This window comes from Saccostrea cucullata, unplaced genomic scaffold (assembly GCF_032062105.1).
Source record: "Saccostrea cucullata isolate Sc308-1 unplaced genomic scaffold, CSIRO_AGI_Scuc_v1 ctg1405, whole genome shotgun sequence".
NCBI lineage: Eukaryota > Metazoa > Mollusca > Bivalvia > Ostreida > Ostreidae > Saccostrea > Saccostrea cuccullata.
Window position 1 is genome coordinate 166,826 of NW_026928513.1, and position 27,273 is coordinate 194,098.

Here is a 27,273-nt window from a genome sequence, read left to right on the forward strand (position 1 = left end):
AATTTCAAGACCTTTCAAATGACATCTCGAAAAAAGGGCTGGCCCCTTAAATCAGGGGCCTGTAGGGGCCGAAAGTTTTTCCTTTATAACTCAAAAAGTATTGAGAATTTGTGATACGTCAAAGAAGCAAAGTTGTTTAAAATGTCAAGCTTAATCTATTGAAGTCGTCAAAATACGGCCGGCGTCGTCACTTCCGGTCAAACCGGAAGTAGTCGGAAAACGCGTATTTTTGCCGTTCTTGACAAGTTTTTTGGTAACATATGTCTCTGGGAGCATTAAAATTAATTTCCCGTCCGTCGTCGTCACTTCCGGTCAAACCGGAAGTAGCAGAAAATTGCTTATTTTTGCAATAATTAACATGGATTTAGAGGAATCAAACCATTTTTGGACGTTATTTCTCATTTTTGTTAAAAATGAAAGCCACTTCCGGTCAAACATGACGGAAGACCTACTCGTTGCTTTGCAACGAGCTTTGCTCTAGTTATTATTGTTTTTTTTTCTTACCGATTTTGTACGCACGATTTCTCGAGAACGGCTCGATCGATTTTCATGAAACTTTCAGGTCTGATAGAACATCAAAAAATCTAGATATATATTTTTTTATTTTGATGACGTCACTTCCGGTTCGGAGTTTTCTGCGATTTAGTGATTTTTAGAGGGTCACTTTGTCCGGCAGTTAACTCAAAAAGCACTTAACACAGAAGTTTGAAACTTTCAGTGATGCTTAGAGCAACTTTTGGAGAAGTGCACTAAGTATATCACAACTACCGGAAGTACGAAGCACCGACGCTCACTATGGCCCGAAAATAGTCCTATCAAGAATTTCAAAATTTTAAGCACTTTTTCAACGATAACTTTTTACCTAGAAATATTTTGTTAAAGCATGTAGAACAAAAAAGGTGTAGAATTTGAAGGTCTTTCAAATGATATCTCGAAAAAAGGGCTGGCCCCTTAAATCAGGGGCCTAGAGGGGCCGAAAGTTTTTCCTTTATATCTCAAAAAGTATTGAAAATTTGTGATACGTCAAAGAAGCAAAATTGTTCAAAACGTCAAGCTTAATCTATTGAAGTCGTCAAAATACGTCCGGCGTCGTCACTTCCGGTCAAACCGGAAGTAGTCGGAAAACGCGTATTTTTGCCGTTCTTGACAAGTTTTCTGGTGACATATGTCTCTGGGAGCATTATAATTAATTTTCCGTCCGTCGTCGTCACTTCCCGTCAAACCGGAAGTAACAGAAAATGGCTTATTTTTGCAATAATTTAACATGGATTTAGAGGAATCAAACCATTTTTGGACGTTATTTCTCATTTCTGTTAAAAATGAAAGCCACTTCCGGTCAAACATGACGGAAGACCTACTCGTTGCTTAGCAACGAGCTTTGCTCTAGTTCTTCTTATTAAGGTCTTCCGTCTTCAGCGGAAGACCTTCTTGTTATTCTTAGGTTTCTTTTCCACTATTTTTATTATTTTTATTGTTTTTTTTCTTACAGATTTTGTGTACACGATTTCTCAGAAACGGCTCGCTCGATTTTCATGAAACTTTCAGGACTGATAAAGCATCAAACAAATCTGATATATAATTTTTGGTTTTGATGACGTCACTTCCGGTTTTGAGATTTTTGCGATTTAGTGATTTTCAGGGGGTCAGTTTGTCCGCGAGTTTTCTCAAAAACGGCTTAAGATAGAAACTTGAGTTTTTTGAGCAATGATAGAGCAATGTCTGTAGATGTGACATACGCATTTCATTTTTACCGGAAGTGCTGCACGCCGACGCTCGCTATGGTCCAAAAATGGGCATGTCGAGAATTTTAAAATTTCTAACACCTTTTCTTCGATATCTTTTCACATACAAATATTTTGTTAAGACATATAGAACAAAAGAAGTGTAGAATTACATGATCTTTCAAATGATATCTCGTAAAAAGGGCTGGCCCCTAAAATAAAGGGCCTAGAGGGGCCGAAACTTTTTCATTTATATCTCAAAAAGTATTGAGAATTTGTTATACGTCTAAAAAGCAAAGTTGTTCAAAATGTCAAGCTTAATCTATTGAAGTCGTCAAAATGCGTCCGGAGACGTCACTTCCGGTCATACCGGAAGTCGTCAGAATATGCATATTTTTGCCGTTCTTGACATATTTTTGGGTAACATATGTATTTGGAAGCATAAAACTTCATTTTTTGTCCGTTGACATCACTTCCGGTCAAACCGGAAGTGACCGGAAATAGCCAAAAATAGCTTATTTTTGAAGGTTTAAATACAAAATCAAAATTATAAAGTCAATGGAGACCATTTAGCTCATTTGCCTTCATTTGTTGACGTCACTTCCAGTCAAAACAGAACGGAAGACCTACTCGTTGCTTTGCAACGAGCTTTGCTCTAGTTATTCTTATTCTTCTTCTTCATCCAAATTTTGTCCAGGCCGTAACTTGAATACCCTTTGACCTGAAGACTTCATACTTGGAACTTAGATAGATGACCTTGAGGCGGAGTGTCCGCCACCAAAATTTTTGACCTTGATCTATATATAAGGTCAAGGTCAAACTTTTACATTAAAATAGAGTTTTGGCAATAGCTTGAGTACCCTTTAATATTAGGACTTCAAACTTGAAATATATAAAGAAGACATTAAATACAAGATGTAGTGCACCTAAACTTTGACCTTGACCCCTTTCTATGTTCAAGAACAAATAGAGAAAAAACATGATTTTAACATAACTTTAGATACCTTAGACATTTAGACTTCAAACTTGGAATATGCAGAAGACACATAGGAGAAGGGTGTATGTGATCAAAATTTTTGACCTTGATCCAATGTTTATAGGGTCAAGGTCAAACTTTCACAACAAAATAGAGTTTAGGCCATAGCTTGAATACCATTTGATATTAGGACTTCAAACTTAAAACATAGAAGGGAGACATTAAATACATGATGCAGTGCACAAGAACTTTGACCTTGACCCTTTTTTTGTTCAAGGTCAAATATAGAAAAACATGATTTGACCACTACTTGAGATATCTTTGATATTTAGACTTCAAACTGGGAACATGCAGAGGACACATTGGAGAAAGTTTATGTGATCATATTATATGACCTTGATCCAATATTATTAGGTCAAGGTCAAATTTTCACATCTAAATAGAGTTTAGGTCATAGCTTGAGTACCCTTTGATATTAGGACTTCAAACATGTAACATAGAAAGAAGACATTAAATACAAGATCTAGCGCACAAGGACTTTGACCTTGACCCAAGGTCAAATAGAGAAAAAAAATTTTGTTTTGAACATAACTTGAGAATCTTTTGACATTTAGACTTCAAACTTGTAACATGCAGAGGACACTTAGATGGAGAGATTATGTGATGAAAATTTTTGACCTTGATCCAATTATTATTAGGTCAAGGTCAAACGTTCATATGAAATATATTTGAATTGATAACTTGATACCTTTCTTGACATTAGGATTGTTATTTGGAACAAGTTAAGACAACTTTAAGCCTAAATACACTACATCAATTTTTTTTACCTTGACCATTTTCTTCTTTTAAGATTAAATTAAGAAAAAAGCAAGACCAGACAATAACTTTAGATCCTATAAAAGACTTGAAAGATGCACTGCATTATTCTTTTTCACCTTCATAGTAAAACTGCATTTGTTAATGTTGTTAAAGAAGGGGAGACATGTGTTTTTTGTTAAAAAAACAATACCCACTAGTTAATTATGGATTTTTTTTGTACAAACCAGGGTAAACATTTCTCAGTTTTAATCTATAGAGAAAGCTGTTTATAAGCAAAGAATTGGATATGTCATGTGATTACTGTAAAACATGAAAATTTGCCGTTATACCATTATTATTTGTCAGAAGTAAGATGAATAAGGTGTGCATACAATATCATCTGTTCATGGAAGATATTTACCTGAAAAGATAGTCTATTTAATTTTAAACACCATATATAGTTGTAAATATACAAATTTGCAGTAGTCATATAACATGTGACATCATGTGTAAAATTTTACATGACTAACATGTAGATGATCGTGTGACTAAAATGAAGAAAGTCATGTGACTTTTGATGACATAATTTTTTAACTGTTCAGCATTACCCAGTGCATTACCAGTGCTCAAAACTGTTATATCATGATAGTATATATTTTTATGTACCTTTATTTATATTTTTGTATATTGTTATGTCCATTTAACACACAATAACTAAAAAGATTGTTAATGATTTTCCAGATCTACTTTTACTATAACATTACTGTCTTGTTTAATGAATGTACATTCTGACCACCAACTGTATAACTTACACAATTAAAAAATCAGGAACTTAATGTGCTCTGATTGGTCAATATATACCCTAAAACAATGAAATCATCAGAAACTTAATGTGCTCTGATTGGTCAATATATAGCCTAACACAATTAAATTACCAGAAACGTAATGTGCTCTGATTGGTCAATATATCTAGCCTTACACAATTAAATTACCAGAAACATAATGTGCTCTGATTAGTCAATATATAGCCTTACACAATTAAATTACCAGAAACGTAATGCGCTCTGATTGGTTAATGTATAGCCTTACACAATTAAATCATCAGAAACGTAATGCGCTCTGATTGGTCAACGTATGGTCTAAAACAAGTAAATCATCAGGAATTTAATGCGTTCTGATTTGTCAATATATAGTTTTAACACAATGAAATCATCAGGAATTTAATATGCTCTGATTGGTCAATATATAGCCTAACACAAGTAAATCATCAGGGGCCTGTTTTACAAAAGAACTTATGACTAAGGCAGAATTTAATTCTATTGATTCCTTTATTATTAGCATTATATTGAACATGGTTGTAATTTTGTTTTTAAAGGAAAGTAGGGAAAAAAATTAAGGTAGCAATTTTGAACAGAATCATTAATTTTGCAAAATTTTACAATCAACTTTAGTTTTTGGTCTTAGTCCTAAGTTCTTTAGTAAAACGGACCACAGACCTTTTAAAAAAAAACCTCCTACATTAAAGAATTCTTTTGAGGTCCGTGTTTGCTCTGCTCCTGTTTTTTTATTGTTTTATGGACTTTTGATTTTGAATACTGTTCGTTATTTCAATATGTTTCATTCCATTATAAGAAAAAAAAACTTTTGAGTTTATTCCTCTTCATGAAAAATTCTGAAAATTTTCATACTTGTAAAATTTATTACTTTACATGAGACTTTTAAACATCTTTTAAGTATTTTTAGAACCAATTTTAAAGTGATAATCCAATTTTTATCAATAGTCTTATCCATTATTTATACACTGAATTGACGACGGATTTTTTCCGTTATTTCCTGATTATGACAACGAGCACATGGCGGGTGTGACCGGTCGGCAGGGGATGCTCACTCCTCAGTGGCACCTTATCCCACCTCTGATGTTTCGGAGGTCCGTGTTTGCTCTGCTCTTATTTTGTATATTGTTTAATGGACGTTGAGATTGAATACTGTTCGTTATTTCCGTATCCTTCTCCTCTCTATGGAATAAATTCTTTAAAATCATGTGTAAGTTTAGCTCTACATGAGAAGAAAAAAAACCTCTGTGGCCTTCAAATCGACATTTAGATTAAGTGACGATGTTTTATCAATTATCAAGAGTTACTTTTATTCTTAGGTTGAGTCAATATTTCCAAGTGAACTTATTATGAAAGACAGAGTCTATTATATCTGTTTCATATTTGTACGTTTTACTGACTATAGAAGATGAGGGCTAATAACCAACGAAAATATATGACAAACGAGATGGCTGTTCTATTATCCCACTTCTCAAATTTGTTCATATAATTTTTATAGAAGCACTGATCGTTAACTTTACCATCATATTTAGATATTTTTATTATACAGTAACATTGAATACTGTAATGTGCGGATACGCTAACTGGACTGTCTTCAACAAGTCAAGAACTCCATTGAAAGTTTATAAATTTATTTAACAGGAAACAAAACAATACTGTTCAACATCTCACAAAATCTCTGTTGTTTCACAAACTCATAAAAAAACCTCTATAACTGGAGTCTTATCCAGTAATTAAATAATTCATGTGCAAGTCTAACTCTCTTAGACCTATGAAAATCCTAAATTAATCCTAAACTGGTAATGAACCAGTAATCATGAAAATCTACACCAGTAATATACTGGTAAATAAATATTATTCAATCTCTGAATAAACTTTTCCCCCACACCACGTAATACTATCAAATTAAATTTAACCAAAGAACTAAATTAAACACACACCTTTACACTGGGGTAATCTACTGTCTGTAATCTAATCTCTGCCTACTCTCTCTCTGCAACTCTCGTTCTTACCATAGACCTAAAACGAAGGGACTGCCGACTTATGACGTCACAATCACTATCTTCTTGCGCTCGCAGCGCCCTCACCGGGATGTATAGAAACAGACTTCCTGTAATGAAATCAATGTTGTCGCATCACGGATTTCTGCATTCTTTGAGGAAATAACAACAAATTAGAAAAATCAATCACTTATCTAAGCTTTCTTCGACGAAATGATCTCGATTTACTACTTCGGAAGTTATAACTTTACGCTATGGAGTCGATGGAAACGTTTTAACTGCAGACATCAGCTGACTACGACGTGACATCTCTTGAATGCTGTCGATTATATTTTACGGTAGTACATGTTTATCTTCTTAATTATTTTACAAAATAAGGACACAGTTTATCTACCAATATTTGAACAACGACCAATTTCAGATCTTCGCTGAATTAATATAAATAATAAATACATTGTGAAGTGCTGTTTACCATAAGTGCTTGAGGACGGGACCCCCGCCCCCCTTTTTCGACCCCTGGGCTTTTTTCTCATAAATAATCCTTCATTGACTTATTTGTGATAAGATCTTTACCAAAAATTAGAAAAATTACCTGAAGCAAACGTTCTTTAGAATCTACCCAAAACTCTATATAAAAATCAACGAGAGTGGGGTAAAATTTTTATAGAAGGTTAGTTTAATCAAATTTTCTGAATTGATAGGATAGATTATATCACAAATTTGTCATCCATATATAATTTATGTGAAAAAGTCTAACAGGCCCTGGGGTCTATATTTATGTGAAAAAGTCTAACAGGCCCGGGGGTCTATATTGGGGGAGGGGGGGGGGTTCCTGTCCTCAAGCACCTGTGCCGTTTACAGGTTTTAGATCAACAACTTAATAAATTGAGATTAGATGTTCCCGTGAATGATCTACATAATTATGTATTTTTAAAAAGTTGGATTTATGTAATTTATGTAATCGTGTTAATTCAGGATTACAACATTGTCAGTGTTGGAAAGATTTTCTAAGAGATTATTTTTTTCATTTTTCCCCACAGGTTGTGTTGATAGCCTGTCCGCTTCTCAAATGAGAATAGGGGTCTGCCTAGCACACCAAACTCTATGGAAAATGTTTTTAATTTAGAACATGGTCATGCCATGTACCACCTGGTATGATGAGTTAAATGTGAAAGAACAAAGACTGGTCACAAACCTGCACAGGATTAAATCAACAAAAGTGCCAAGTGGTGTGTCCCATGTATGCACGGCTGAGTTGCACATGACTGGATTTCAATGATTTAATTATCATGTTTTAAGAACTCCAATTTTTTCAACTATACTGTGTTTATCCAGAATGTGATTATAATTAACTTTTGTATATCATAACCCAAAGACAAACTGCATCAATACCAGTATAAATATTAAATACATGTAATTTAATGTGACTTTAATGAAATATTATTAAAATCATTGTTATATTTAATTTTAGACTTTTCCTTTTCTATAGTGAGCTTATATTGGTGAGCACTGTTTTAGATGTACATGTATGGCATATTTAATGTCTTTTTAAATATTTATTTTCAATGTATCAATCACAACTGCAAAAAGCAAAATCATAATCCCTGAGCATCATATTCAATCTTATCAGCAGCTTTGAAGAACAAACACTAGTAAGTAATTATTTTATATATGCAAGATCTGATCAAAGTGTTTGATCTTGAATCGACTAATTAAATAGAAGTTTTAATAACTTACTGTAGCTCAAAGCACACAGACACTTGTAAATCTTATCGTTTTTTTTTCTTTATGAAATTTTACTCCCTATACCTTGTTAGGTAGGACTTTAGGGAAAATGTTATTTTTTATATTAAAAGAATCATATTTAAATGGGAACAACTCATAGGCGTCAGAACCGGGGGGCTGGGGGGGGCATAGCCCCCCACTTTTTTCCAAATATATACTTAGTATAGACATTGAACATATCTTCGTAAGTTTAGCCCCCTCACTTTCCACAGATACGTCTCAGTATAGGTTAAAATGGGGAAAGTGGTGGAGTTTGGAAGAAAAGTTTTGGTACTGGAGTTCGAACCTACCTACCCCCCCCCCCTCCCCCCTCCCACGAAATAAATAGGATTTTCGTGTTTGGGAAATAGACATTTCCCTTTTTTTTTTTTGCTTGTCAGGTTTTTTTGGAGGTACAATTTTTTTTTTTTTTTTTACACTTAGCCCCCCCCCCAACTTTCAATTTGCTTCCGACGCCAATGCAACTTTACCCCTTTTAGCCCTATGGTAACTTTCAAACCCTAAAAAAAGTTTGACAAGCTAAAAAAAGGAAAAACGTGTCCTTTTCGTACAATTTCGTACAAACTCGAAAATCCTGTCGGGGGTGGGTGGGTGGGTGGGTAGGATCGAACTTCTTCCCTACATTATAATAAAAAAATGGGGTGGCTATAAACTTGCCAAAGGTATTCATTACTTGTGTTACTGTACCATAGTCATGCATAGGGGTGTCATGTTGTAAATTTTGAATTTACCGGGTGGCAGTAAATACAAAATTTACAACATTGTAAATTTTGTATTTACTGCCACCCGGTAAATTCAAAATTTACAACATGACAGGGGCCTGTTGCGATATCAGCGTTGTCAAACACTGCTACGTTCATCAATTAAATTTATCTGCGCATATTATTTCCTTTTCATATTTAAAAAAAAAACTTCTATGGAATCCATAAGAACCTTCATCAAATGCCGCTTAGAAACGTTGATCACTTAACCCTATTAAGCATAAAATGTTTGCTCTTTAAAAATTCACGTATCAATAGGCCTATCTGTTTCTTAAATATGAACTTTTTTTTCATCGAGCAGCATCTTGAGCAACCTCACATGCATTTTGACAGCTTCTCTGTGATCATGGTCATCATCTGTCATCTTAAATACTCAAACTGTATAGCTTTTTTTACACATTAAAAACAAGATAAATACCTCAAAAGCTGCTCAAAGAACTCTTTAGTGTATAAGTAAAAAGAATTTTGTACATTCGGCAAAAGTTTAATTCATTCCATGCTAGAATATCTCGACAATGTAGATGTAAATAACGTAATCTTTGTAATGCCGGATGTTTTCTATGCATCCCGGTGAGGGCGCTGCAATCGGAGGGAGATCGTATAGTAATATCTATTGTGACGTCATGGAGTCGGCGGTCCCTTCGTTTTAGGTCTATGTTCTTACTATATATACGTCATGAAATACTACGAAATGACGTAGAATACGATAACCAATCAGAAACATCGCGCACCTGATCAACAACCAATCACAAGCGATACGCGATAACCTTATTCCCGAGAATACAAAAAGTTGTACACATGTTTCACCATAAAATAGAAACAAGTAAAATATTATAACTACTTTATAAACAAAATAACTTTCGTAATAAATAAAGAAGATTGACATACAATTAATTAAATAAATCGCCGCTTACAACTTTTAACATTTTCAGAAAAATGCATTCTGGGAAACCGCACTTCCGGAATAACAAACCATGCGGCGAAAGAGAAAACATACCAGGTAACAATTTTTCGAATAATCGCTAAAAAAACACCGTTTTAATTATATGATCATGTATACAATATATGAAACTACAGATAACAATTAATTTAACATCATAACAACATTCAAATCTTGAAAAGCCAAGAAATAACGTATTCGGCAATATACACATCGTCTGACAGAATTCGGGGGTCGTATCAAAACACAATGCACTAAAAAAAAATGTAATCAAGTAATACGGTTAAAACTTCGTGATTATAATATCGCTGTCACTCTATTTGTCACATTTTGCCCCCTGTTAAAATGGTCCAAGTCCCTTTGGACTTATTTTACAACAATAAAAAAAAATGTCAACAATGCAAGTGTAGTAGTTGGGCATTCAGCCACAACTGAAGTTTAAGTTTTGTACTTCGCGTTGTGTTTTATTTTATATAGATGTTCCCTTCAATAATATTTCAACCTTTTGATAAACCTTTTATATTTTCTTTCCAGGTAAGTTTGAGTCCGCCTGTAGTGAGGCTTGTAATTAAATAATAAATAGATAATAAAGTTTTAAATCTTTAATAAAGTTTAACAATTGTATATGAAAATTTCCAAACAACAAATAAATATTCCCGGGGAATGAATGTGGCTTTCGAGAAAAATAACTAAATGAAAAATATAAAGAACTAAGTTAGAAAAATAAAGAATTATTAATCGAAATTTAGTAGGGAAAATAGGGTGAGGCAACTCCTGATAATTACCTTGATACAAGGCTTGGCTCAGTAGAAGCCCAGAGCACGGCGGTGCTCGGGTTTAAATATTGTTGTTAACAATAGAATAAAAGTAAAAGTCAGCCGTAATGTGATTTGATAATAAATTTAGAAGTAACCAATGAAAAGTCTCGAAATAAAATACGCTTGGAAATAAAAGATAACTCTCTTCCGGTTTCATGAATAAACAAATCGAATACGAAGATAAAGAAATTACGTAAAGAAGTAAGTAAACCTTAAGTTAAATAAATAATGTAATGGAAATAATTTATAAAGGATCGATACTACCACATTCTTCCCCCCTTAGACAATTATTATATTTTTATTTATAAAAATAAATAATTGAAGATACAAAATATAAATCATAACAAAATATAAATAGATATAGTGATCAATAATCAATACATTGTCAATCAATAATCACCGATTTTAAGGTCCATATAGATACACTGTGCACAATTCCTTAAAAGTCTGGATTAAGGCAGGTTTCCTCCATTATTTCACAATCGATTCTCTTATTGTTGCGGCCCAGGAGACTTTTGATTACTAATGTTGTGTTGTCCATTTCCCCAGGGAAAACGTCGATCTCCTCATCCCTCGAGTTTGTTCTTTGTTCTTCTTCCAGTGGGAATGGAGCAAATAGATCCTTTACCTGTTCCCGTCTCTTCCTCTGTGATTCCAATTTAGCTTTTTCAATTTGTTGTTTTCGCTCATCCCTTGAACCGAGTCGATATGGAATATGTCCTCTTGGGTCTGTGAAGAATCGATTAGGTACCTCTTTCACTTCAAGGACTCCTCTTTGTTAGCCGTGCGACCTTAGATGGCTCTTCCCTTTGGATTGTATTGGAAATTTCTTATTGCACAACGTGCATCTGTAGAGCTGAACTTTCGACCGATGGACCTTAGTCCAGTGATTCATATATTTCCTAAAGGTTAGGAATCTACCCAGGGATTGACATGCTTCTACCTGACACAGCATACCAGTCGGGCTCCATTGTGCTCTGGGGTCTGAGAACTGTTGCAGTTCTTTGGTTTCTTCTTCTGTCTGAAACTGATACAGTTCCTTTTCATCTGCCAATACGTCCAAAACATCCATCTACAATGATGATAAAGAATTAAGTTACAAAAATGCATTACTTTGACTATTATAACAAGAGCATGTTGACATGCCTCACAAACGTATAAATCATTTTGACTATTTACACATTTTTAATTAACAAATTTATATTTTATTTACATTTCAGGGAAAATTTTAACTGAAATTTACAGGTCAAGTATTTGTTTTGGTTTGACCACACGACCAGACTTGGTTGTTAACTGGGGAACAGGTCCTACTGGTGAACTGGTATGAGAGACTTGAGATAATTCATTATCAAGGTCACTAAGGTCAGATTCAGACAAGTCATTGTTCTCATTAACAAGCAACCAATTTTCCGGTGGATTACTACCCTGATAGTGTTTGAGATGATCTTTATGTACAGTGACTGATAATCGGAGATGTTGCATCTCTCTGCACTCTACAAACAGACTGTGAAATGTTTTCAATAACTAGGTAGGGGCCTGTCCATCCCAAACCCAATTTTTTATTTGCTTCAGGAGGGTACCAGCGCCAGACCCAATCACCTTGACTAATTTTTCTTTTTTTAAGATGAGCAATTTAGTCTCGCTTTTGTCTTTTAGCAGATGAATTGATATTTTCATGAGCAAATTGAAAAACATTTTCCATAGTTTGCCTCAACCATTCTACGTACTGTATTTCACACATTTCATTTTTCTGGTCAGGGGGTAATCCTACCATTAAATCAATGGGGAAACTGTTCTCCCTCCCAAACATCATTAAATTTGGTGAACACCCAGTAGACTTATGTTCTGTGGCCCTGTACGCCATCATTAAACAGGGTAAAAGGTCATCCCAATCTTGAGGATTATCATGAGTAAATATTGAGAGCATATGTTTCAGGGTGCGGTTGAACCGCTCAACCATCCCGTCTGATTGGGGCCTATAGGGCGTGGTCCTAGTTTTATTTATCCCTAATTTATAGCAAACTGCCTGAAATAGGTCGGATTCAAATTCACGACCTTGATCCGTGTGTATTTGTTCAGGGCACCCGAACCTACAAATAAACTCATTAACAAGGCGATCTGCGACAGTGAGGGCAGTATGATTTTCAATTGCAAAGGCTTCCTTCCATTTGGTGAAATAGTCCCCAATTACCATGATATATTGGTTACCGTTATTTGACACAGGTAGGGGGCCAAAGATATCAATAGCAATACACTGTAAGGGGGCAGTGATTTTGAACTGTTGCAGTTCATTTCTTCCCAACCCGGGGCCAGGTTTACTACGAGCACACAATTCACAAGATTTGCACCACCTCTCTATATCCTCTCGCATGTCAGGCCAATAGAACCGACGTTTAATAACATCTACTGTCCTATCTCTACCAAAATGACCCGCAGTTTGACTAGAATGCAAGTGTTGGAATATTTCAGTTCGCATGTTAGTAGGTGCTACTAATCGGAGTTCATAGGAATCCCTACAATGTGACTTTTTGTACAAAAGTTCATCGCGAATTTCTAAAAATTCCCACTGCGACCATAAAGATTTTGAACCCTTTGTTAGATTTTCGACCTCGGACTTTGGTGGTTTTTGATTAGTGTACGTCTTCAGCAAATTAATGATGGGAGCTATGATTTCGTCTTCATTTTGAAATTTGCGCAAATCGTCATGTGACCATGTATCTAGCCAGTTTACGCGATTAGATTCAGTTGCATCTGAACACGCGCCATTTTCCAAAACTGGATGTAATTGAATTTTGTCAGAACTCTGATCAGTGGTACTGTGATCGACACAGTCAGGACAATCTGATCGTTTACACCGAAGACGCGATAAACCATCCGTGTTCTTGTGTTTAGAACCAGGTCTGTGTTCAAGATCAAAATCATAACACTCTATTACACTCAACCAACGAGCAAGCATCCCCTCAACATCCTTAAAATTCCGTAACCATTTTAAGGGAGCATGATCGCTTCGCACAACAAATTTTCTGCCCAGCAAGTAATACCGAAAATGTCTTAGAAAGAAAACGAGTGCCAAGAGTTCTCTCTTTGTCGTGCAGTAATTTTGCTGAGTATGACTCAGCGTTTTACTGCCGTACGCGATTACACGCTCTTCGCCTTCTTGTACTTGGGAGAGAACACCACCCAGGGCATATCCACTTGCGTCTACGTCAAGCACAAAAGGTCCATTACTATATGGAAATGCCAAAATTGGGGAGGTAATTAGCTTTTGTTTTAAAGAGTGGAAAGATTTCTCACATTCTGAATCCCACTTGAAAATTACTTTCTTTGCGGTGAGTCTTGTTAAGGGTATTGCAATTTCAGAAAAGTTTTCAATAAATCTGAGGTAATAACCGACAAAACCTAAGAAACTTTTTACATCCCTTTTGTTTTCTGGACGGGGCCAATTCTCAACAACTTTCGTTTTATCTGGGTCATACTGTATGCCCTGATTCGAAACCAAATGACCTAAGTAAGTGACCTCCTCTTGAAACAATGAACATTTCTTTGGTTTGAGTTTCAAACCTGCTTCCCGAAGTTTACAAAATACAAAACGCAGATTTTCAAGAGCTGTTGCAAAATCTTTACCAAAAACGATTATATCGTCGAGGTAACATAAGCATTTTTCAAGACAGAGATTCCCTAATACTTTCTCCATTAAACGTTGAAACGTCGCGGGAGCATTACATAGGCCAAATGCCATGACATTGAACTGAAACAAACCACGGTGAGTTGTAAATGCCGTTTTAATTTTATCTTTCTCGTCCATTTTTATCTGCCAATATCCACTGGCTAGATCTAGCGTTGAGAACCATTTATTTCCTGACAATTTGTCTAACGTGTCGTCAATTCTTGGGAGCGGAAACGCATCTTTTTTCATGACCGAGTTTAATTTACGAAAGTCCAGACAAAACCTGGGTGTACCGTCTTTTTTGGTTACTAAACATACAGGGGCTCGCCAAGGACTGTCGCTGGGCTCGATTACTTTATTTTCAAGCATTTTGTCTAACTCAGTGTCAACGATTTCTCTTTGCTGTAGAGCCATTCGGCGCGAGGGTAGGCGGATTGGAGCACTATCACCCGTGTCTATTTTGTGCGTTACTAGGTCAGTCTGACCAACCTTACCGTCAGGTCCCACAAAAATATCTTGGAACTCGCGTATAAGTTCAACAACTTTTTCTTTCTCTTCGTGTTTTAAATTATCTGACATGTTTTCTATAAGCAAAGACAAATGTTCCGATAATGTACCAGATTCATTTTCTCGCGACGAAACATCATGAACAATTTCTGAAACTTGTCCAACTGTAGCTAGGACATCATCGCGTTTTAATTTCACTGGTTTTTCGGTAAGGTTTAGAAGTGAGATAACTTGACATTTGTTTTCCGTTTTTACAATTGATTTCGCGACTAAGAGACCTTTGTTTCTTACAAACTTTGACGTCTCGATTATGCCCTGTTGATCAGGACTATAACCCGCGATGTAACCCTCGACTATCATCTCAGAATTTCCAGTAATTTTAACATTCTCGGCGGCTTTTAGAAAAGCAACTCTAGAATTCATGTTTTGGAACAGTTTAATTGAACCGTTTTTTAACTTTAATTTTCTTTTTCGGATGAAAATATCTATTTCATTTTTCTCAAGAAAATCTGTCCCAAGGAGACCATCAATTCCTTCTAAGTCCCCAACAATAAAATTGTGTTCAAATGCATGATTTCCGACTGAAAGTTTAAAAACTTGTTTTCCAAACACAACCAATTTATTTCCGTTTGCGGTTTGTAGTACTGTGTCAGTACTTTGAAGCGCGGTTTCTAATTTCAATTGATCATTAAGACTTTTCTTTAGAACTGAAACAGGCGCTCCTGTGTCTATAAGTAGCTGACAATGTTTACCGCCTATGTTTGCTTTGACATATAAACATGCAGTGTTTTTCTCGATGTTCATTGACTTTTGAGAATTGACATTATTCAGATTGTTTGATTCAGTTTCACTTGTTAACGGGCTATTTGTTTCAGACTTGAAAACATGATTTTGGTTTTCATTAGAAAACTCTTTCAACGCGCTGAGATCAGTTACTGTACTTGGATCCGCGCCCATTTTTGTCTCAGTTGAAACTGGGTCACCAGTGCGTTCTTTTGATTTTGCAGTTGGTCGTTTGTCACTTTTAAAGGCTGACGTTCCGACCTCAATGTCAGCCGAAATTAGTTTAAAGTGTTTGGAGTTTGCACGGGTTTTGAAAATGCCGGTCTTAGATCGGGAAATTTCTTGTAACAACGGCTTTCAATGTGCCCTACACCTTTACAATAATTGCAAATGATTTCCGGTCTGGTTTTATGCTCCTGTGCGGAAGCCTGAGTACCTTTTAATAAATCTTTAATTTCCAATTTAAATTTCTCTAGTTTGCGATCAATTATTTTCTCAATTTCTTCGCGTGTTACAGCAGTTTCTCTTAACTGAAGCGTGTGCATGGATAACATGCCCTGATCGCGTTCGATCTCTGACTCGCTACACGGTTTTTTGACATGATCAAGAGAACCGTCAAATGCCTCATATTCCATTGCGTATGCGATTGCTTGATCTAATGACAGAGGATGGTGAAATTGAACATGTTTTTTGAGTTCATAATGACCTAAACCATGAATAAAATGGTCTATGATCTGCGCTTCTAAAGCAGAGTATGTGACATGGGGGTATGCTTTTAGTGCTAATCTGCGTATGGCATAACCAAATTCTGCTGCAGATTCTTGTTTCTCGCGTTTTCTGTTTTTAAATTCGCACCTAAACGCTACCTCTCTCTCAACAGGATTAAACCGCCTGCCTAAAACAGATTTTAGTCTAGCGTAATCTTGTAAGTCAGATCGCGTGCATTCACTGAGTAGTTTTTGTGCATGGCCTTTTAAAGACATGATGAGCTGTTGAGCACGTTCGCGTTCATTCCAGCCATTCCAGTCTGCGACTTGTTCAAAGCTAATGATATAGTCTTGCCAGTCTGTCGACCTGCCGTCAAATTTCTCGGGTTCTTTTTCTTTAAATATTTTGTCATTGCTGAGTGAATGACCCGGTGAATAACTAGTATGCAGAGTTCGCATGGGAGTGTACAACTCCTCGTCTCTATAACGCGGCGGATCTACAAATCTATTGCGGTCATTTAAAAGTGTTCGATTTGTATGCATTGGAGTATTAAACCCCACGTGCCGATCAACACTGTCTCGGAGCGGATCTACAAAATTGTTATCACTGAACAATGTTCGACTTGTTTGTCTAGGAGTATTGTACTCCTCGTGCCGATATCTATCTGAAAGAATACCACGCTGTGGCGGATCTACAAAACGGCTATTGTCATTGAACCGGAATCGATCTGATTGACTGTTAAACCTGTTAGACAGGTCTCTGTTCTCGGGCGTATATGAAGGCGTGTCATCAGTTTTCGACCGATCACTGCTTGCTGATTTGTAATCACTATCAAACTGAGATTTTCTGTCGCTTTTGCCTTTATATTGTTTTAATACGTCATCAATATAGTTCTCAAAATCGCGATTGGATTCATTAAATGAACCTTTACCTGAAAGACCAGGTGCACTCGTAGCCATTTTTAAACAAAAGTTAGAACTGAAAGTTTAACATTGAAACATTGAAAATTGACTCAAATCCTGGTTCAAACGGCACCACTGTAGTAGTTGGGCATTCAGCCACTACTGAAGTTTAAGTTTTGTACTTCGCGTTGTGTTTTATTTTATATAGATGTTCCCTTCAATAATATTTCAACCTTTTGATAAACCTTTTATATTTTCTTTCCAGGTAAGTTTGAGTCCGCCTGTAGTGAGGCTTGTAATTAAATAATAAATAGATAATAAAGTTTTAAATCTTTAATAAAGTTTAACAATTGTATATGAAAATTTCCAAACAACAAATAAATATTCCCGGGGAATGAATGTGGCTTTCGAGAAAAATAACTAAATGAAAAATATAAAGAACTAAGTTAGAAAAATAAAGAATTATTAATCGAAATTTAGTAGGGAAAATAGGGTGAGGCAACTCCTGATAATTACCTTGATACAAGGCTTGGCTCAGTAGAAGCCCAGAGCACGGCGGTGCTCGGGTTTAAATACTGTTGTTAACAATAGAATAAAAGTAAAAGTCAGCCGTAATGTGATTTGATAATAAATTTAGAAGTAACCAATGAAAAGTCTCGAAATAAAATACGCTTGGAAATAAAAGATAACTCTCTTCCGGTTTCATGAATAAACAAATCGAATACGAAGATAAAGAAATTACGTAAAGAAGTAAGTAAACCTTAAGTTAAATAAATAATTTAATGGAAATAATTTATAAAGGATCGATACTACCACACAAGAATGAAAAGATGATCTCAAATCAAGATGAAAGTGTGATGTAACAATATATGGAAGGATGATTCTATAACAACAATGCAAATATAAGATATGACAACAATGCATGAAAACATGACAAGGTAAGTATGAAAATATAACATCATGTAAATATGTGCATCTGTACTTGCACATAAATGCTAAACTACTGACAACAATCATACAATGTACTTTGCTAATGCTAATAATTTAAAACAAATGTACATAAGCATAACTATAAGTAATAACTCAAGCAACATAATTCCTTATCTTCCTTGTTTTCATTCACAGAGTTAATCAGAACAGTGGATACCGATGGACACAGTTCATGTTACTAATCTTAAGCTCTCATGAAAAATAATAAAGGTAAGTACATAGATCAATCTCTAAAGTTACTGTCTTCAATGATAATTAGATTCATTTATTAGGGTCCGACACTCGTCAAAATTTGGTCTCGCCATTCGGGCAACCTTGGTTTGATCACAGGTTGCCCGAATGAATTTCAGGTCGTCCAAATAAAATATCAATAGAAACAAAACTTAATGTGAAAATTGTTTAAAATTTGTTATGATAATTAGTAGAAGTTGTGTTTTTGTATTAAAAAATGTAAACCCAGACATTTTTGGAATGTAAAGATGTCTTCTAGTATTTTATTAAACAAAAATATAAGCAGAATCAGACATGCAGAATGCTAAAGTTTGTAGCTTAAAATATTCATTTTCACTTGCCATGAAGGCCTAAACAAATAGGGTCAAATAACCCTGGACTGAATTAATCAGGTGTTATATTACAGTGGACACCCAACATGGCTGTCTAGCAGCAGAAAACGATCATTATAATCAGAAAGTTGTAGGGGAAATGCAAAATGTTACAATGATGATTATTACTATTTATATTTAAGGTGATTGTTGACTAAGTTGACATATTTTATATCTCAAATAAAACTTTATTCAAGACTTTTAGTAAAAATTGCATCAGCTGATTGATTGAACGAAGATTTGGCAGGAAAAAAATCTACTCGGCTGATGTTTTGAAGGTCTTATGAAGTTTAGTTTAAAATATTAATCATCGTTATTAGGCTTAAATATTCCCACCTTGTCCCAGGTTGTCATTTGGGCGAGCCAGACTGAAAATCAGTCCGAAATCATTTCAGGGTGGAAATGACGAGGTGACGAGCGCAAATGTCGAACCCTAATATATAAATTACCAATTCCAATGAAACTCATTCCACAAAGACACCAAGTAAAATATGAATTCTCGATCATTCAAAATGATTATTTTACAGTCATTGCTCAAAATATATTCAAGTACTACAACTTCCCAGCAGGCACGCAACGTTGTTTCAACGTTGAAAGTAGGTGGAATATAGGTTGAAATGTTGATCAACTATATTTCAACGTTGTTTCAACGTTGAGGTTTCAACGTTGAATCCTCAACCTTTTTTCAACGTTGAAACAACGTTGAAGCGGCAACATATTTTCAACGTTGAATGTTCGTCGATATTTCAACGTTGAAACAACGTTGAGGCTGCAACATATTTTCAACGTTGAATGTTCGTCGATATTTCAACGTTGAAACAATGTTGAAGCTGCAACATATTCTCAACGTTTGATGTTCTTTGATATTTCAACGTAGAAACAACGTTGAAGCTGCAACATATTTTCAACGTTGAATGCTCGTCGATATTCAACGTTGAAACAACGTTGAAGATTCAATATGTTTTCAACGTTGAGTATTTTCTGATTATGTAGAGTTAAAGCAAGGTTTAAAAATGCAAAGTTGACTGTCTCTTGATTTCAATGTTGAAACAACGTGGAAGATGCAACATATTATCAACTTTAGGAAAGTTAGGAAAAATTAACGTTGATACAACGGGTATAACGAGTATTGAGCACTTTAGTTTTTAAGTTCAAAATATAAAGGTGTTTTTAACTTCTAATCCATGCGATTTTTCGCAATATACACACAGCTGTTTGCATTGTTAGAAAATATTATATACATAATAATTATACTAAATAAATGAAACGCATACATTATAAATTGATTCACTCAAAAGAGTTGTGCCAATAGCTATAACCAGTATAAAATTTTGAATATGAGTTTATATGAAGCATGGCATCTACATTTAACACTTCATTATAATTATGTTTCAAAAAAGGTTATTTTTTATATAAATTGTGAATGCTATTTTTTGGACATATTTATAAGATATATTAAATATAAGCTTTTAATAAATAAATAAAAACATCTTTATCCAACATCTCACGGTAATTCCATGTTACTATAGAATTAATAAAAATAATTATTACGAATTAATGTTCTTAAAATTAGACTCATATGGATCCGTGCCGTATACTCTTGCGCAGATTATACGTATACAGAGTGAATCTAAGAAGTCTTATTTTATTAGATTGTGCTTTTGATGTGTGTATAAATTCTATAATCTTTCTTTTTACAAAATTTAAAAAAAATTCAAATAAACTCATAAGAATTTTCACACTGACAATTAACCCCGGTCAAGTTGCATTATTTAAGATCCACTCCCAAAAAACCTTCGAGATATCAGATAAGGAGTGCCTCTCGCTTACTTGGTCAGTTTCAGTGTCAGGATAACCTTGTTATGCAATTTTCTTGCTGGGCAGAGTATAGCTGTTTGCAGCTTATCTAGGTCAAAATTTGAATTCAACTGATGGACAAGAAGTGCGCGTCTCCTTGCTGTTCATATTTAATGTGTTTTCAAGCTATATACATAAGGATTAAGGCTGGAATATTAACTTCTGCTCAGTAAGTATTATTTCCTTTTCATGAATTTAAGAAATTAAGATTTTTTCGTATCTGTTCATCATTTAATTCTTGTTTTATAAGTACAAGTATATTTGAAATCTGCGTGAAATGCACAACCTTGGTTCTTGTATTATGTGTTTTGTTGATATTCATTTGGTTATGAAATATAAGCTAGTATACTAATATATTATACAATTTAACTAATTGTAGTTCGTCGTAAGGTTAAATCAACCAGTGGTGCAGGGAATTGATTGTTTCGTCAGCCTTGATTGCATCAGATTCTTCACCCATGAAAATTATACAAAGGAATGTAACATTTTGTAAGTACACTATGTATGTATACATGTATGTATGTCTATAACATTTTTCTTTAGTAATAATTATTTATAAGCATACTCATACGAATTTTAACATGAAGTCAACTATAATTCTTTTAATCATGTTAATTAAATTCAAGTACCGAAATATATTCCTTTGTCTGATTTTTTTAATCATTCGTGTATATTTATTTTTATCGTTTGAAATAACGTGTTACATACATTTTATCGAACAAATGGCTTTAACATCTTTATTTCTTTTATCAATAGGCTTTTGCTTTAGAGGGTGGATTCTGCTGTTCATTTCTTTCATTCGTGGGACTTAACTATATGCGTGATTAAAATCAATGGATCCGCCACTTTGTGGAACTTAGTAGTGTAAGGCAGACGCGTACTTTGAAGGACCTGGATGTGATTACTGTGACCCACTTTTCACTAGGAATATAAATTTTGTCAAGCAGTGATTTTTGAGATTCAGTGATTGAATTTGAATTTGTGTTTGTATTAAAAATACATGTAAAATAAATTCTCACAATCATAATACTGGATTACAACTTATCTAAATATTACGCAACCTGAATAAATATTTTTATTAGAATTTGAAATGTATTTGTTTTTAAAGCAAAATGTTATAATGAATTCAACGTGATTTCAACCAAATATCAACGTTTGTACAACCGAAAAATTTCAACCAAATCTCAACCTAATTTCAACCAATGTTCACTTTTGTTCAATGTTGATATTTGACGTTGAAACAACGTTGAAGCTTCAACGTTGCCTCAACTTTCATTTGCAACCAAAAATCAACCATACATCAACCAAAAATTCAACCCATTTTCAACGTTTATTCAACGTTGAAAATTGACGTTGAAACAACGTTATATCTCAACGTTGACTCAACTTTCATATGCAACCAACATTCAACGTTGATTCAACGTTGAGTGCAACGTTGATTCAACGTTGAATCAACGTTGAAATGCCTGCTGGGTTATTACTATAGACACTCTCAGGTATACAATGTACACACATCAAACTATCTTTACAATTATAACATATGGTTATATGATAACATACAAATTCAAGCAAAATAAACCACAGATGCTTGAAGTTACAATGAAAAATACACAGAAAGTCCACCACCCATCCCAATCCTAACCTTACTTCCCAATTAACAATAAAATAATAATATAACGTTATCTTATCTGAGGAGAAATATACCTAGCACAAAGTTAATGTCCATTTTTACTCCTTCTTTCAGGCTTAAAAAGGTTCTCGAGGGGAGATGGTCTTCTGTATGGCTCTGGTTTCCTTGCTGATGGTCGTCTGGGCATTTGATAAACAACTGACTTCATTCTGGGAGGTGGCGGAGACTTCTGCCGATACGAAATATTAGGACGTTCTCCTTCCCCTGGTCCGTGATGCATAGATCTCATCTCCTGCTGTGCCTGGGACTTCTTGAGGAGTTCTTCTAGCCTGTTGGTAGCGAGGGTGTTGTTCCTCAGGGCTCTGGCCTGTCTCTCAATGATGGCTTTTAGCTCTGCTACATCATCCTTAAATGGAGAGGTATTCACTCCTATGTCCCTGGTGATTTTGGGAGGCACATTTTCCAGATCGAACTCGCTAGTATCTTCTAGGATCAAAAACTCTTCAAGGACAGATGCTTCTTCGTTGTTAAGTGGAGTGATCATGGAGACTGAAGGAGGAGGAACAGTAGAAGATAAGACAGGCACAGCAGCAGATGAGATGGGCACAGCTGCAGATGAAACCGGCACAACAGGAGATAACACGGGCACGGCAGCAGACGGAGGAGCAGCAGATGGACCTACTACAGTGACTGAAGCTGATGGCACAGGTAATGGCGGAGATGGGCGTGGTGCAATGATAGGGTTGCTGGTCTGGACAGCTGGATGGGGAAGTGGAGGAACCATGGGTCTTCTTTTGCTCTCCCAGTATCTCCTGGACTCCTCTATGGACCACTGCCTCATCATGGAGAACACCACCTTGCTCTCCGGCCGAATCTCCTCTGGACCCATAAGTGTGTAAGATACTGATAAGGCCATGGAACGATGAATTTCATACCATTTAATGTGACTACTGAAGTTGGTGTAGTTGTAATGGCTGTATTGGCACAGGGTACAATGATAGGGCCACTCGTCTATGGTCAAGTGCTTCGAGTACACGTTTCATTACCGTGTGTCTCTCTCCTCTGTACAGGCACACAACGCAACCCCAAACTCTGCCTCTCCTGCCGGCTGTAGTCATCAAAGACATCTTGCAAGGGTAATTATCTGCAATAGAAACATGGAAATTACCATGTAGTTTATATTAACAATAATATGACATTATTATATATACAGAAATAGCTATACTTCCTTAATAGCTATAGAATTCTAATCAGAAGAATACCCCATTTATTTAAACCAATAGTTAGACTTGCATCATATAAATATGAACATGATAAACAACAAATCTCTTGTTGTATTCATAATAGTTTATTTTATTTGTTATTTGTAGGCTGCAAAGGCATGACAGAGAATAACAAAACGGTAAGTCTAATTTTGATTTCTCATCTCCATAGCAACTTTCTGGATCCATTTGGGCGGGTCATCACCTCGATAAGGCAACAACTTGTTGTGGTTGACAACCCGACTCTCTCCTCTTGCGTCAATCTGGAGCTTGAAAACCAAGTCAGAGTAACAATGCAAGGTCCTACATAAACTTGTTTAAATTTTGGACATTCATTTTCTCCAAGTTTTTCATTTAAGAGCCAAACAACATCACCAGTTGTATATTTATAAGTCAAAACTTTTGTGTTGTAAACATCTTTTTGTCTTTGTGCAGCTTGTTTTAAATGTCTCCGGCATATCTCATGAGCTTTATAAAGGTTTGATCTAATTTCCTCCACAAATTCCCCATATGAAGAAACTTCTTTGCCATTAGTAGCCAGTGGATGATGAGTCGCTTCATAAGGCATTCTGAGTTCGCGACCAAACATTAATAAGTTTGGTGAAAGTCCAGTTGATTCGTGGCATGTTGATCTGTAAGCTGATGTCAAGCAGCTTAAATTTAGATCCCATTCATCATGAGCATCAGTTATGAAAACTTTTATCATTCTAATAAGTGTTCTGTTGAATCGCTCAACCATTCCGTTGCATTTTGGGTTTCGAGCAGTAGTTCTAGTTTTCTTAATGTGTAATAATGCACATAATTCTTGAAAGATGTTGGACTCGTAATTTCGACCTTGGTCTGAATGGATAGTTGTAGGGCAACCATATCTTGTAATAATTTCATTCAAAAGTACTCGAGCTGTACATTCCACTGTCTGATCTGGAACAGGGAAAGCTTCAACCCATTTTGTGAAGTAGTCCATAAAAACAACAATGTACCTATTCTTTCTCTTTGTAATTGGTAAAGGACCAATATAATCTGTGGCCAGACAATCCCATGGGGCACCAAACAACATACTTCCCAGATGAGCTTTGGGTTTATGTGCAGGAGGTTTGTTTACTGAACAGTTTTCACAAGATACAATAAATATTCTGATTTCTTCCTTCAATTCAAACCAGTAAAAGTTTCTGGTAACTCTAAATTTTGTTTTCTTAATCCCTAAATGTCCTGATAATGGAGAACAATGGCACATGATGAGGATTTCTTTCTTCATAACTTTCGGGACGATGAATTGTTCAATGGTATTGCCTAACGTAGTTCTACATAAATTATAAAGAACTCCATCTTTGATGACAAGTTGATCCCACAGGCTAAAGTAATGTCTAGTGGCAACTGAATAAGACACTAAGTCAGCTTTTGATAGTCGCTCATTTTTCGACTTCTGTTGTAGAACAGGGGCAATGTCAGGATCCTCAACCTGAAGTTTGTGGAGTGTAGAAGATGAATACTGGGTTTTCCAAATGGTGCGGTCTGATGAAATGAATTCCTGTTGCTGCTTCCTGGTAACTACTTTTCTTAAAGTCTCAGAAAGTTTTGGAGTGGAATTTTTTTCATTCGGTATGTTATTGGCTCGTGAGATGCATTTTTTACAAGGGCCGCATTTCAGTATGTCCATATTGTCAACCATGTCACACTGACAGTCTCTTGGATTTATACATCTAGAGAGAGCATCTGCATTTCCATGTTTAGGGCCTGGTCTGTACTCCACTTCAAAGTCATAAGCTGATAAAATTTCTAGCCATTTTGCCACTCTTCTTTTTGGTTCTTTGAGGTTAAACAACCATACTAGTGCTTGATGATCTGATCTAACAATGAACTTTCGACCAGATAAATATTGCCTAAAATACTCAATAAAATGCTTGACTGCCAGTAATTCTTTGTCGGTTACGCAATAATTTCTCTCGGCTTTATTGAGGGTTCGACTGGCATAAGAAATTACTCTTTCGCGTCCATCTTGTTTTTGACTCAAAACTGCGCCAATTCCTATATCACAGGCATCAGTGTCTAGTATAAAGGTGCCTTTATTAGGGTCTGGATAGCCCATGATTTCTGGACCTATTAGAGCATTCTTCAAAATGGTGAAGGCTGTGTGGCAATCTTGAGTCCAATGAAATGGTTCATTTTTCTTTGTTAAGTTTGTAAGGGGCTCGGCCTTTGTAGAAAAATCTTTGATGAATTTTCTGTAATATGATGCCATCCCAAGAAATTGGCGAACTTCTGTTAAATTCTTTGGACATGGCCAGTTGACAATTTTTTCCACATTCTGCATATTTGGAGCAATGTCATTTTTGTTTATTGTATGGCCTAAAAACTTGACCTCTTTTTGGAAAAGTTCACATTTTTCAGGTTTTAATTTTAATCCAGCTTCATGTAGTTTTGTTAAAACTTGTTTTACTCGTTCAACGTGTTCATCAAAGGACTTGCTGAAGATTATGATATCATCAAGGTAGATTAAGCAGATTTCCCATTGTAACCCTCTCAAGGCTAACACCATTACTCTTTGAAAGGTTGCTGGAGCATTGGTTAGCCCAAATGGCATGGTAACATATTCAAAGTGACCATATTTGGTTACAAAAGCTGTCTTGGCTATATCATCTTCTTTAACTTTGATTTGATGGTAACCAGAGGTGAGATCTAGTGTAGAGAAATATCTTGAACCTGCAACTGAATCTAAGCAATCCTGAACACGTGGCAAGGGAAATGCATCCTTTGTGGTAATTTGGTTAAGTCTTCTATAGTCCACACATACTCGTATTTTCCCATTCTTCTTTTTTACTAGGACTAAAGGAGAAGCCCAAGGAGACAAAGACGGTCTAATGATTCCTTTGTCTTGAAGTTGCTGAATTGCATTTTTCTCTTCATCTGCCAAAGCCAAGGGCACTCGACGTGGAGGCTGTTTTATTGGACGATGATTTTCAGTTATTATTTCATGCTCTGTGAGGTGAGTTCTGCCTAAATCCTATTCATTTTTGGAGAAGACTTCTGAATAACTTTTTAGCAGGGTTTTCAAGGTTTTTGCCTCATCTTTGGACAAGTTGCTTACAGACCTGTCATACAGATCTGTCAAGTGTGCTAGAGATTCCTCTTCAGTTTGACCTTCCAACCCCTCTCCATTTTCAGCTACTCTTCTGACATCGTTTTCATCAGCTACGCGTAAACCAAATCTTGATACCTCCAAACAGACCTCAGCAGTTCCCAGAACTGTATCTTGGTACAATGTTTTTGTTTCCTCCAGAGGATTCATGATTCTCAAGGGTACTGTAACTTTCCTAACAATATCAATTGCTGCTGGCGCCACAAGCAATGAAGATTTAGCTGTAAATTCTGGTGAAGATTCAAAAAGGAACAATTTTTCTTGATCTTCTTCATGATTGCGTTCAACAAATGCCTGAATCAGCATTTCGCTCATAGGGGGTATAGTGTATTGGTCAGCTGATCTAAGAGTCAATTTCGATTCATCATCATTTGAAATGCATGGAATTTCATGTCCATAAAATTTTATAATTTTTCTGTCCAGATGAATTTCGGCTTTACTTTCTTTGTCCATTAAAATGTCCATTCCAAGCAGAGCATCGTCTTCTATGTCTGCTACCAGAAGTTGTTTCTCTATTCTTACTTCTCCAATTTGAATTTCAAAGGATCCATACCCATAAACAGGTATATTTGCCCCACCTACACCTCGGAGTTGAGA